At 36.6% G+C, this 12829-nt stretch overlaps 1 long non-coding RNA gene across 1 annotated transcript in view; it reads left to right on the forward strand.

Moving 5' to 3' along the window:
- The window catches only part of LOC128930976 (uncharacterized), a 50583-nt gene that overhangs the window by 20429 nt on the left and 17325 nt on the right, over positions 1–12829 (forward strand). Inside the window, exons 2-3 of the long non-coding RNA XR_013526855.1 lie at positions 3060–3134; positions 3493–3587. This is a non-coding gene — a long non-coding RNA (uncharacterized LOC128930976). The remainder of the gene's footprint in view (positions 1–3059; positions 3135–3492; positions 3588–12829) is intronic.

A 12829-nucleotide genomic window follows, 5' to 3' on the forward strand; every position in this document is an offset into this window, starting at 1 on the left:
AATGGCTTCCCGTTGCAGAGTGTGGTTCACCTGCACATTCTCATTTGTGTAAAATCCTCAGGCTAGGTGCTCTTATTTCAACTTTACAGATGGGGACACTGAGGTGCAGGGAGGTTTGCTAGCTTGTCCTCACTGCTGCTGAGCAGTGGAGCTGTGTCTGACTGCTCTCCCCATGCTGACAGCACCTCTCTGAACTCAGCCACCACCCACGTCCCTCAACTTCTGAATTTTACCCATCCCCTCAACAGATATTTACTGCAGGCTTGCCTCCAGGAAGGCACAGCATGACCCCTCCACCTTTTAGGTGTTAAGAATGTAGTGAGAGGTGAGGGGCCAGTCATTACAGCTGACTTTTCTGTCAAATCCACTTCAGGAAGTGTCCCTTGTCTAAGCTCACGGTTCTGGAAGCATGTGGGCAGGAGAGACTTGCTTTAATTGGGGAAACCTAGGAGCATCTTAGAGCAGGGGAGTTGGCCTGCAAAGGTTAGAGGCCCCATGCACAGGGAGTACCATCATTGCACCGCATAACCATGATGGACCGCATGTAGTGCAGTGGTCCCGTAAGATTAGAATGCTGTATTTTTCCTGCACCTTTTCTGTGTTTTGATGTGTTTAGATACACAGATGCTTAGCACTGTGTTATAGTTGCCTGTAATATTCAGTACCGTGCATATTGCCCAATTTTGTAGCCGGGGGCAATAGGCTAGACTGTGGTGGATTGGTGGTCAGAGTGGTGGAAAAAACTATAGGGAAAGGACACAAACTTCCTGAAAAGTTGGAAGGTTCCGCAGAGCCCCTGGGGGGAGAATAGCTGAAGGCAGCTGTTCTATAACCCTGAGACTGAGGGGAAGGAGTAGGTCCAAGGGAATGTAGAGGAACATATCATAAACAGGCTTGTTTACTTATGTTGACCGGGAACTGAACCTTTGATCATTTGTGTGCCTGAAGTTCCATGAAAAGGGAACAATTAATGTTAATTACCTACAGGTTGTGTTTGCTGCAGACTTTTGGCATTATGCCTGCACTGAATAAGAGCTAGCAGCTCCAGCTTCTCCAGGCTGCTCTCTGGCCACTAGAGCCAGGAAGTCACCTAGCTGCTCTTATACTGCATACTTGTGTCTGAGTACTTATTTCATCCATCGGCCAGGATCTGCGTGACAGACCTGGCACTAGACCACATCCTCCAGATGTGGAGCAGAGCTGTTGTCTAGGTGTGTGTAAGTTCACTTTAGGATGTACTCACCACGATGAAGTCACCTGCTGATTACTTAGTGCCAAGAAAAGGGGGGAATGGTGCCTGGTATGTTCAGTAGAGCTCTGCCAGGTGGGAGAAGGTGAGGCTTGAGTGAAGTATATGTGAGTGTGAGTGTATTTGGGTGAGTCTGAATGTACGTGAGTGTGAGTGTGTATGTGTATTGAAATCCCCCAGCCCAGCAAGGGAGGAGATGGCCAGGAAGCATGTTCAGGACTGGGCCAATGGCTGGGACCTTAGCCTACATTGCACACCCCAAAGAGCCTTTCTGAACAGAGGAGTTGCCATGGCCATGGTGCAGTAGGGAAGTGGGTAAAGGCAGGGCCATATGTGAGAAGACTGGGCCGGGCTCTGCAGAGGCATGTGTGGGGCAAGCAGGGGGCTGGGAGCCTCGGGTGGAAGCTGGCCTCCCATCAGGACAGAGATCTGGTTGCTGTCCTAGTCCTTGCCACCCCTGCCCAGGGGTTTACTCTTCTGTGCTGGTACATGTGCCAGCTCACTGGCGTTGGTGCCTAGACCAGACTGTGATGCTCCATGGTGGCAGCAGTCATCTTTCTGCTCACTGTGGGATCTGGAAGTCTCAAGGGGTGCCTGATGTTTAGAGGGGCCAGAAAAAGAACAGCGTGCTGGGAGGCTGATGCTGCCACCTGCAGCAATGAGGAGAAAGGTGGCACAGCACTGACCTGGCCCTGTGCAAAGGATCTTAGCATCCTTGGCAGGGACCCACCACCCATAGCAAGGCCCAAACCAGCAGAAGGCCAGACCCATCCTGACCCAAGTCCCGGGCAGCATGCTCCATTAGGGGATGGCAGGCCAGGCCACAGAAGATGGCAGGAACACTGGCGTCAAAGAGTGGCTGATGCAGCAAAGAAATGTTGGGAAGGCTCAGGGTACAATTTGGAAAGTTAGGAGACTGCGGGAAGTGGGCCCTCCTGTGAGGTGGTGGGTACTTCTTCCATGCAGGAGACTGCTGAGTCACTGAGCCCCTTTCGGTTCCCTGAGTCTCAGGTGACTGCCCTCCCATGCTCTCCAGTGAGACCACTGATGGGTCTGAGAGAGGAAACAGATGGAACAGGACAGGACTGTTCTTTGAGATGCCCTGGAGAAGTGATCAGGGGACACAGGTCAGCAGCTGGGAGGGCTGCTTGCAAGCAGGGGCTGCTTTTGCTCTTAAGCAGCTTTTTCCAGAAGAAGAGCTGGGATCAGCTCCCCTTTTGCCTGGGCCCTGTTCCAGTTCCACCCCACCTGTTTTCTACGTGGCTTCACATGACCTTCCTGGAACCCTTTCCTATGCGCATGCCCCTTGTTCCCTCCAGGACACAGTTCCCCTGGTGTTACCTCTGGTGAAGCCTCCTCTTTTACTCTCCGTTGCAGGCTGCAGGGTTGCACAGCATTCTTGTGGTGGGGCAGAACTCAAATCTACGTTCTCCTGGCAGTGCTGTTGATCTCCACATGGGACAGCTTCTCTTAGTGAAGCAAGATTGAAGAACAGAACCAATAGGTTTAGGTGGAGCTGGGCAGTCTCTCCTGGAGACCTTTGGGGTCAGCATAGTCATGCATCCTCCCCAGGCCTGAGAATTCTTTCTATGACCACTTGCTAAATATGTTATATTTTACAGGGAGTGTTGACATTCAGGGATGTGGCCATAGCATTCTCTCCAGAAGAGTGGGAATGCCTTGATTTGGCCCAGCAGCATTTGTATAGGGATACGATGTTAGAGAACTACAGAAACCTGGTGTTCCTGGGTGAGAATAACTTCAATGTACAATTCACCTTCCACACAATTTGTTTTCTTCTGTTTTCTAGGGGTTTCTGCTTTGCATGAATGAGTTTCAGAATACTACTTAAGAAAAAAGAAAGAGAACAACAGTATCTGTTGAGGTACAAGATAAATTTTTCAAGATGTTTTATCTTAATCTTTCCCTTTTTTTGAGCTGATTTGTATACGTCAGTGTAAATTAGTGGTAATACCAGAAATTTAGTAGCATAAAGTATTGTTGCCCACACCTTAAAATCAAATTTCACCACCAATTTGTCATTAAGTATTACTGAGTAGTAGAGCTATCAACCCAAAAATTCAAAATACTTTCTAAATATTCTAAAGTTCCTATTAGGAAACAGTATATTGAGATTAATTTTCTAGAATCTTCTACAATATTCTCTCTTGTATACTGAGCACAGTACTAGATTGGTAATTAGACTTCTAGCAAGAGTCATGTTCTTTTTTTTAATAAAACAGGTCTTGCTGTCACCAAGCCAAACTTGATCACCCATCTGGAGCAAAAAAAGAGCTCTGGAATGTGAAGAGACAGGAAACAGTAGCCAAATACCCAGGTAAGTGGGAGCTAATGAGGTAAATGACACAAATGAGAGTTCCCTGTGTCAAGGAGGGAGCCAGACTGAAACATGGTTTGAGAGGCTCTCCACCAATGAAATAGCTTCTGAGTAACCTGCATTTCTTTCTCTTGCTTTCACATCAGGGCATCTCATGATGTGTCTGTCTCATTCTCATTAACTTTCTAAGTACTTCCCCTTCACTTATGGTTTTTATTTGTTTGCTTGTTTTTTAGTTTATAGTGATAGTTTTACTCATAACCTAAAAGAATGTGTAATCTAAATGCACTTCCATTGCTTTGGGAGAAATAGTAATATCTGTATTTTGAGAAACTATGTTACACACTTTTAAGGTTGGTTTTGGATAATGTCTAAAATATATGAGAGTTTTGGTGATACTGGGATTTGGTTCAGAAATCCCAGGAACACCACAAAAAGGTGAATGTTTCTGCTTTATAATTTTCTATCCTACAGGGTTTTCAAATGGGATTTTATAAAAATTTATAATCAGTAATTTTACAAAACACTTAAGCATCTCCCTAAATATAAGAAAGTGTAAAATTATGTAACTTGAAAATGTTGTACTTTTTATATAAACTAATATTGGTAAATTAAACTATGTCCCCAAAATGCCTCAACTGTAATATAGTTAGCTCAGTGTATCAGCTTCATACATTTTTCGAAGAGACTATGCCATTGAGGAGCTTAAAATGCTGCTAAGCATGTATTAAATTCTCAATTTTAACTTTATTTTTAAATGATTGTAATTTTACAATGTTGTTTTTGGATGAGGCTTACTGGGACTTTGTCATTCATATATATATGTGTGTGTGTGTGTATACATGCAAGTACATATATGTACAAGTGTATATATGTAGGTATTTGTAACATGTGGATCTTTTCACAAATAATATCTGAATACCTACATTTAATGTATACAATGTATTGATTTTACATGTATATATATATAGTGAGATGGTTAATATAATCAAATTAAATTAATGAACAAACTTATCTGTCACCTTACATAGTTACCTTTTGTGTAGTGAGAACAAATAAGATCTGTAAGCAAATTTTCAGCATACATAAACTATAGTGATAAAACTGTATATTAGGTCATAATAACTTGTTTTATAATTAGTAATTCGTACCATTTGAACAACATCTCTCATTTTCCCTGCCTCCAGCCAGGCCCTACCACCCATCTTTATACTCTCTGCTTCTAGGAGTTCAACATTTTTATTTTCTTTATAAAAGTAGATCATACAGTATTTGTCTTTCTGTGTCTGGCATATTTCACTTAGCATAATGTTATCTGGGTCTATACATGTTGTCAAAATGGCAAGGTTTTATTATTTTTTAAGGGATGAACAATATTCTATTTAGTGTATTAGCATGTTTTCTTTACTCAGTATCCATAAACATTTTAGGTTTGTTTTATATCTTGGCAATTGTAAATAATGATTCAAGGAACATGGAGGTACAGATGTTTATTTGAAATACTAAATTTATGGTATATGCAGAAATGAGATAGCTGGATTGTATAGTAGTACTGTTACATTTTTTTATAGAACCCTTATTATGGTGGTTTTCATCATGACACTAAAACATTGCAAGTCACCAGGAATGTACAGCATTTTAAAAAATATATACTTGTTAATACTTGTTATAACTTTTATTTTTGATACTAGCAATTCTAATGTGTGTGAAGTAATATCTCACCATAGTTTTAATTTGCAACTGCCAGATTGGTGATACTGAGCACCTTTCTCTATGCCTGTTGACCAATTGTATGTTTTCATTGAAAATCACCTATATAGTCTTTGGCTTATTTTTCAATCTTGTTATTATTATTATAATTATTATTATAATTTTTCCTTTGATTCATATGAGTTTCTTAAATATTTTGGATACTAACAACTTACCAGATATAGTTTTCTTATTTTATTGTTCTCTTGGTTGTGCAGAAGCTTTTTAGTTTGATGCAGTATTTGTGTTTGCTCATTTGTATTTGCTTTAATTGCACTTTTGCTGTTGTATCCAGAATTTTCCAGACCAATATTAAAGTTTCTTCATGTATTTTCTTTAAAAAAATTTTAGGGTTTTATGTCTTACTTTAGAGTCTTTATTTTATATTTAGTTAATTTTCAAATATAGTATCAGAAAAATGGTCTAATTTTATTTTTTTACATGTGGCTATTTAGTTTTCCCAGAAGGAAGTATGAAAGAGACTATATTTTCTGCATTGCATATTCTCAGTGCCTTACTGTTAAAGATAAGTTGATCTTATATAGACAGATTTGTTTCTGGGCTCTCCATTCTGTTCCATTGATTATGGTATGCATTGGTATGCACAAACCATCCTGTTTTTAATACAATAGTTTCCAAATGTAGTTTGAAATCAAAAAGTATAACGCCCCCTGGTTTGTTCTTATTCCTAAAACTGCTTTGGCCATTCAAAGCAAGTCTCTTGTAGTTTCATATAAATTTCAGGATTGCATATTCTATTAGTTTAAAAAATGTTACTGGAATTTTGACAGGGCATGTATTGAATCTATAGATTACTTTAAATAATTTGACACTTTAACAATATTTATCTTCTTAATCCATAAACATGAAATATTTTTGCATTTATTTGTGCCATCTTCAATTTTTTTATTATTTTAAATATTTCAATATAAAGCTTTTGCACCCTGGTTAAATATATTGCTAAGAAATTTATTATTAATGCTATTTCAATGAGATTATTATTTTTACATTTTTATTTGGCAGTTTTTTGTTAGTATATGGAAATACAAATGATTTGTATGTTAATTTTATATTTCTCTAATTTACCAAGTGTGTTTTTTAGTTGAAAAAGTCTTTTGGTATGCTATTCATGGTTTTCTATGTGTAATATAATGCCATCTAAAAACTGACATTTTTACAGCTTTCCTTTCAATTTGGATGCCTTTTTTTCTCCTTTTTTTTTCATTGAGACAAGGTCTCATTCTGCCACTCAGACTAGAGTGCAGTGGTGTAATCATGGATCACTGAAGCCTTAGCCCTTAGGCTCAAGCAGTTCTCTTATCTTAGCCTCCCAAGTATTGACAGTTATAGGTGTGCATTTTCCATACCTGACTAATCGATCCTGCCCCCTCAGTCTCCCAAAGTGCTGGGATTACAGACATGAGCCACTGAATCTGGCTGGATGTCTTTTCAAAAATTTTCTTGCCTAATTGTTCTGCCTAGGACTACCAGTACTATGTTAAAACAGAAGCATTAAAAATAGACATAATGTACCCCTGTACTGGTTTTTGTGCAGCTGAAGGAGCAAACACCACTTCTAATTTCATAGACTGGTTTCAGCAGGTAAGATCACCTTTTGATTGGCTAATAGCATCTCTTCGGATTTGCAGCAGAGAGGGGTTGTACGTAGGTCACATGACTGTTTTTGCTCTGCTTTGGGGTTTGTCTTTGGTGTGTAGTTACCCACAGCCTGGATAGTTGTTAATCTTGTCTTATTTCTTGGCAGACTGGACTGCTTTCAGGACTTTGATTTGCAGGGCCAGCAGCAGTTGGGTTAACATCTGGTGAACCTAATATGAGCTGTGTGGGTGAGTGTGAGCTTATTGAGCACCTGGCAGTGACCCACAGGTCACTCTGTGGGCTTCTAGGTGGGCAAAACTGGCCACAGAGTGTGGCTAAAAGTGCGGAAACTGAGTTACTGAATTGTTTCAGAGAGCACAGTAAAAACCAAGGTCTGCAGGCCTACCTCTATAATTACAAATAGGCATCTCCCTCCAGATCTCCACATGTGCAGGTACCACTGCTAGACCATGGCTGGAAGGAGCTGGAGTTAATTACAGTCACTGCAGAATTTTAAGTGGCACCAAGATAGGTGAATCATTTATTGTTCTTTAGCGGAGATCAAGGGTTCTCAAGTTTGCCACATGAATGAAGGTCTGCCTTCTCAAAATGACTTCAGTCAGACTTTGGCTTTAGCGAGTTTTAAAAACACTCTACTTGAAAAACAAAATTATTATAAAGGTATCTTTTTCAAGAAGGGGTCTCAACATATCACCCAGGCTGATCTCAAACTGTTGGCTTGAAGTGATTCTTCTGCATCAGCCTACCAAGTTTCTAGGATTACAAGTTTGAACCACTGTGTCTGCCAACATAATGTATTCCATGTAGTATTTCTTGTAAGACTTTTCTAGGGGTAATAAACACCCTTAGCTTTTTTAAATTATAGAACATCTTTATTTTTTTCTTTTTCTTGAGATGGAGTCTCGCACTATTGCCCAGGCTGGAGTACAATGGTGCAATCTCGGCTCACTGCAACCTCTGCCTCCTGAGTTTAAGCGATTTTCCTGCCTCAGCATTCTGACTACCTGTGATTATAGGCATGCACCACCACACCTGGCTAATTTTTGTATTTTTGGTAGAGACAGGGTTTCACCATTTTGGTTAGGCTGGTCTCAAACTCCTGACCTTGTGATCTGCCCACCTTGGCCTCCGAAAGTGCTGGGATTACAGGCGCAGGCTGCAGTGCCCATTTTTTTTGTTTTTTCTTATTTTTAAAGTAAATTTCTCACTGATTAAGTGTCTCTGGTTAATAGTATTTTTTTCATCACTTTGAAATTGGGACGTTCTTAGTGAGTCCCTTTTCTTTTCAGGTAATATCTCTACTACTTTTTGCTTTCTTCTTCATAGACTTTTAAATGAAAATATTGGTCTAGTTGAGAAAATAAAAAAAAGAAAAAGGGGGGAAAAAAGCAAATATTGGTCTACTTGATAGTATCCAGTAAGTTTCATATTCCATGTTCAGGTTTCTCAAATTTTTGTTTTTTTTTTTATGCGTCAACATTTATAAATAATATTTCTTTAGTTTTCTGAATTACTTTTTCTGGTTTATTAAGCCTGTTGTTTCTCTAGTAAACTTTTCATCAATTGCATTTTTTCAGTTTCACAATTTCTACTGTTTTTTATAGTTTTTATCTTTTTGTTCACAGATTTTTCATGAATATTTTTTCTTATTTTGTTATCTTTGTTTTCTTTTTGCTACAGAATATATTTAGTATCATTATTTTGACATCTTTGTCAGATAGTTGTACAGATGTTTTTTTCTTAAGAAGTTCTGGGGATTTATTTTGTTTCTTCAAGTAGGATATGTTTTCTGCCTTTTTTCTTATGTCCTGAGATCCTTTGATGAAGTTTGGAAAGTAATAAATAAGCTGTCTAATCTGATATTAAAAGACTTGCTTAAAGACTAGCTATAGCAATCATCCAGGCTATAAACTTTAGTGTTTCACAAACATATTCTCAGTTGTGTCTTTTTACTTTTATATGTTATTTCTAAGTTAAAGAGATTTTCTTTTCAGATTCTAGACTCTTGCTTCCCTAGTTGACTTTGGCATTGCAGTTTTTCTAGTATTGTGACAAGCATTTGCCTTTCTTCTCAGCATTACTTTATCATTGTGTTGGTTGTGTTGGACAGTCTGTAAGCTAGACCTGGTTACCTTGTGCAGCATAGAAAAATTTCAGGGAAAATTCCAGGAATGTGTGAAGAGGGGAAAGAATAGCCATATGCTCAGTATGAATAATTTATCAGATAACACATATGAAAGCTCCAAAAGTGAAGGAGAAAACCAGAGTTTAAAATATGGATTGGAATGCTGTGTTCCAATGGAATTGATTCTTGAAAAGCCTAGGTTTATTTCTCTTACTTTGATGGAGAACATTTTTCTGATGTATGCTTACTATGCTCTTAAATTCTCTAAGTCTTCTGTTCATTCAATAATTTGTTGATGCATTCACAGTGGAAGGCAAACTTCTTTTATTACACTGTGAGTACTCATATAATCTTACTGCTCTTTCATTGCTTTAAGGTACGTGGGAAAATTTTCACGCGTTTTTAGAGACCACTGTGTTTAGCTATTTTAAAAGATCTACATTAGATATCTGTGAGAGGAGTAGGGAAAACATTAGACTTTGGTTAAGAGATTCCAGAAGTACCAGCAACAAATGTCATGTGTTCTCTGCTTTATAATTTCCAGTCAGGTGATCATAGAGAAAATAGACTGAGAACTTTCATCAGAGCACAAAGAATCTAATTGAGTATGAGAAAATCTAAACATCTGTTTGACTTTAAAAGTATTTTTTTCTTAGTAGGAACTAAGCATAGGAGCTTACAGATTTAAATGCTGTATGACAATTCTATGGTTGAATAGTTTATTTTATTTACTCACTTCATAGATTTCTTAAAAACACTAATATCATAGGTTACTTACAACCCTGTCCAGCATATAGTAAACTCCCAATTACCTATTTTTTTGTGACTATACTATAATTTTTATCTTCTTTTCTATGAAGATTAGTAGGACTACGTCCTATATTTTGTTCTTTTTACTTTCTGATTCACTGTATTCCAACTTTGCCTGTAATTTCAGAAATTCCGAGGTAATGTGCTTAAATGTATATGTTATATAAAAAGTGTATTATATAATTAATGGGCACCTCACATTCATTAAAATCTTTTATATGTTTGTTTACTGAATATAAAAAGTTATTAGCATTTCACTTTTCTCAAATTTTATTATGTGAATAATTATATACATTTGTTTCTAATTGTTCACTTTGTATGTTAGTGTTTTATACCATATTGTTTAATATTTACGTTGTTCATATTATTTAGAAATGTACTAGTTTGCTTTGCTTTTAAAGCATTATAACCTTTACATTTTGTGTAAAAATAGCAGCAAAATAATGATATAATATGGAAGATAATTCAGTACTATTTAACTGTTTGTTTCTTCCAACTTTCTCATAAAAGTATTTATGGTATATACCCAGTAATGGGATTGCTGGGTCAAATCGAATTTCTATTTCTAGGTTTTTAAGGACTCGCCACACTGTCTTCCACAATGGTTGAACTAATTTACACTCCCACCAGCAGTGTAAAAGTGTTCCTATTTCTCCACATCCTCTCCAGCATCTGTTGTCTCCAGATTTTTTAATGATCATCATTCTAACTGGAGGGAAGCAAAACACACTGCCATGTGTGTACCAATGCAACTATTTTACATGTTCTGCACATGTACCCCAAAACCTAAAACACAATAAAAAATAAAAAATTTTTAAAAAGTATTTATGAATGATATTAATGCATTTTCTATGAAATGGTATTGCTTTAATTGTACACTAATGATTCAAACTTCATGGGCTTCAATAGCAAAGACATGGAATCGACGTAGGTGCCAATAGTTGTTGATTGGATAAAGAAAATGTGGTATCTATACACATAGATACCACATATCTTTGAAATACTACATAGACATAAAAACAGGACAAAATTATGTTCTTTGTAGCAAAGTTGATGCAGCTGAAGGCCATTATCTTAAGTAAATTAATGCAGAAACAGAAAACCAAATTATGCATATTCTTATAAGTGAGAGCTAAATACTGGGCATACATAAATATAAAGAAGAAAACAATAGCCACTAGGGACCACTAGAGGAGGAAGGAAGAGAAGGAGCCAAGGACCAAAAGGCAACCTATTGGGTACTGTGCTCACTACCTGAGTAGTAGTAGTACCCCAAAACTTAGAAGTACATAATACAGCTATGTAGCAAACCTACACATGTAGCCTCTGAATCTAAAGTAAAGTTGAAATAAGAAAAGCCACCAAAATATGTGCTCTTTATGAATGTGCAGTCATGGTTGAAAGCAGTAGCTATCTAGAATAATAATTTTTTAAGTAATACATTATGTTTATTCAATTTTTTGTTAATTTTTTTTGTTAGATTTTGTTCTGCCAGTTTTACATTCCTGTGTCTCATTTTAGAGCAGGATATGTCAAATTAATTGCGTTTTCATTTTTATTTTTGTATTAAATTTTACATGCCAGTATTCAGCTCTGTAAAAATTAAGACAATGCTTGGTCAGAAGTCAGATATGAATCAGCCGTATATCTATTGCCAGTATAATTATTTTTGTGTTTGTTTGCCTGTGTAAATGTTGCCCCATTTTATGACTTATATACTTGCTTTTTTTTGGTTGGTTGTCAATAGTTGTTTTGTTTCTAATTGTAAAAAATACATAACAAAATTTATAATCTTGAATTTTTTTATAATTTTGTTATGTTAAATATATTGTTAGCAGCATATCACTAGAACATTTTTATTTGTGTAAAAGAAATATGCAATACACATGAACTCACTACTTATTTTTCCCATTGACTGGCCCTTTACAAATGTCATTCTATTTTCTCTTTTTAAGGGACTAACTACTTTAGATATTTCATGTAAGTATATTCCTACAGTATTTTTGTGTGTGTGACCGGCTTATTAAATTTAACATAATGTCTTCAAAATTTGTCTTTATGGTAGATAATAGAAAATTTCCTGCTTTATAAAAGCTGAGTAATATTTCGTAGTCTTTATATTTCAAATTATATTTTTTCATTTATTTGGTCCAAGAAGTTTAAATTGCTTTTACCTGTTGACTTTCGTGGATAATGCATCAATACATTGTGTGCAAGTAACTCACTTGACCATTTATGCAAGAATTTTTAATCTGTGCTTCATTCTATTTCATGCCTTTGCTGTTCTGCCTTTATACCAGTACTAACGTGCTTTTTTATTGTAGCTTTGTTTTGTGTCTGGAAATTATTAAGCATAATGCCTCTGATATTTTTCTTTTCTTTCTATTTTTTTTTTTTTTAAGATTGTCAAGCTTCTCATGGTTCCTCAAAATTTCAATAATTTTGCAGGATTTTTTTTTTCTATTTTCAGAGAAGTAAAATTGGGAATTAAAAAGGGTGATGTTGAATGTGTGGGTCACTTTGGGCAATATGGAAATTTTCACAATATCATGTCTTCCAACCCTTGAACAACAGCATACTCAAGAATGTGTTTTTTTAATTTTCATAGTTTGTAAATTTTTTAGTTTTTGTTCTGTTCCTGATTTCTAGTTTTATTCCATTCAGGTTATAAAAATAGTCTAAAATTTTAACTTTAAATATTTGTTAAGACATGTTTTGTGGTCTCACAGATGGTCTATCTAGAAAATATTTCATGAGCTACTAAAAAGTATGTGTATTCTTCTATCTGAATACATTTGTTAACTGTAATTGCTTTACAGTGCATTCAAGATTTTGTTCCCTTAATATTTTTTCTTGCTTAAATATTGATTATTGAAAGTGGATTATTGAAGTGTCCTACCATTATTATATTGGTGCCTATTTGTTAACCCAGTTCTGT

Source organism: Callithrix jacchus, chromosome 15, assembly GCF_049354715.1.
Source record: "Callithrix jacchus isolate 240 chromosome 15, calJac240_pri, whole genome shotgun sequence".
Lineage (NCBI taxonomy): Eukaryota > Metazoa > Chordata > Mammalia > Primates > Cebidae > Callithrix > Callithrix jacchus.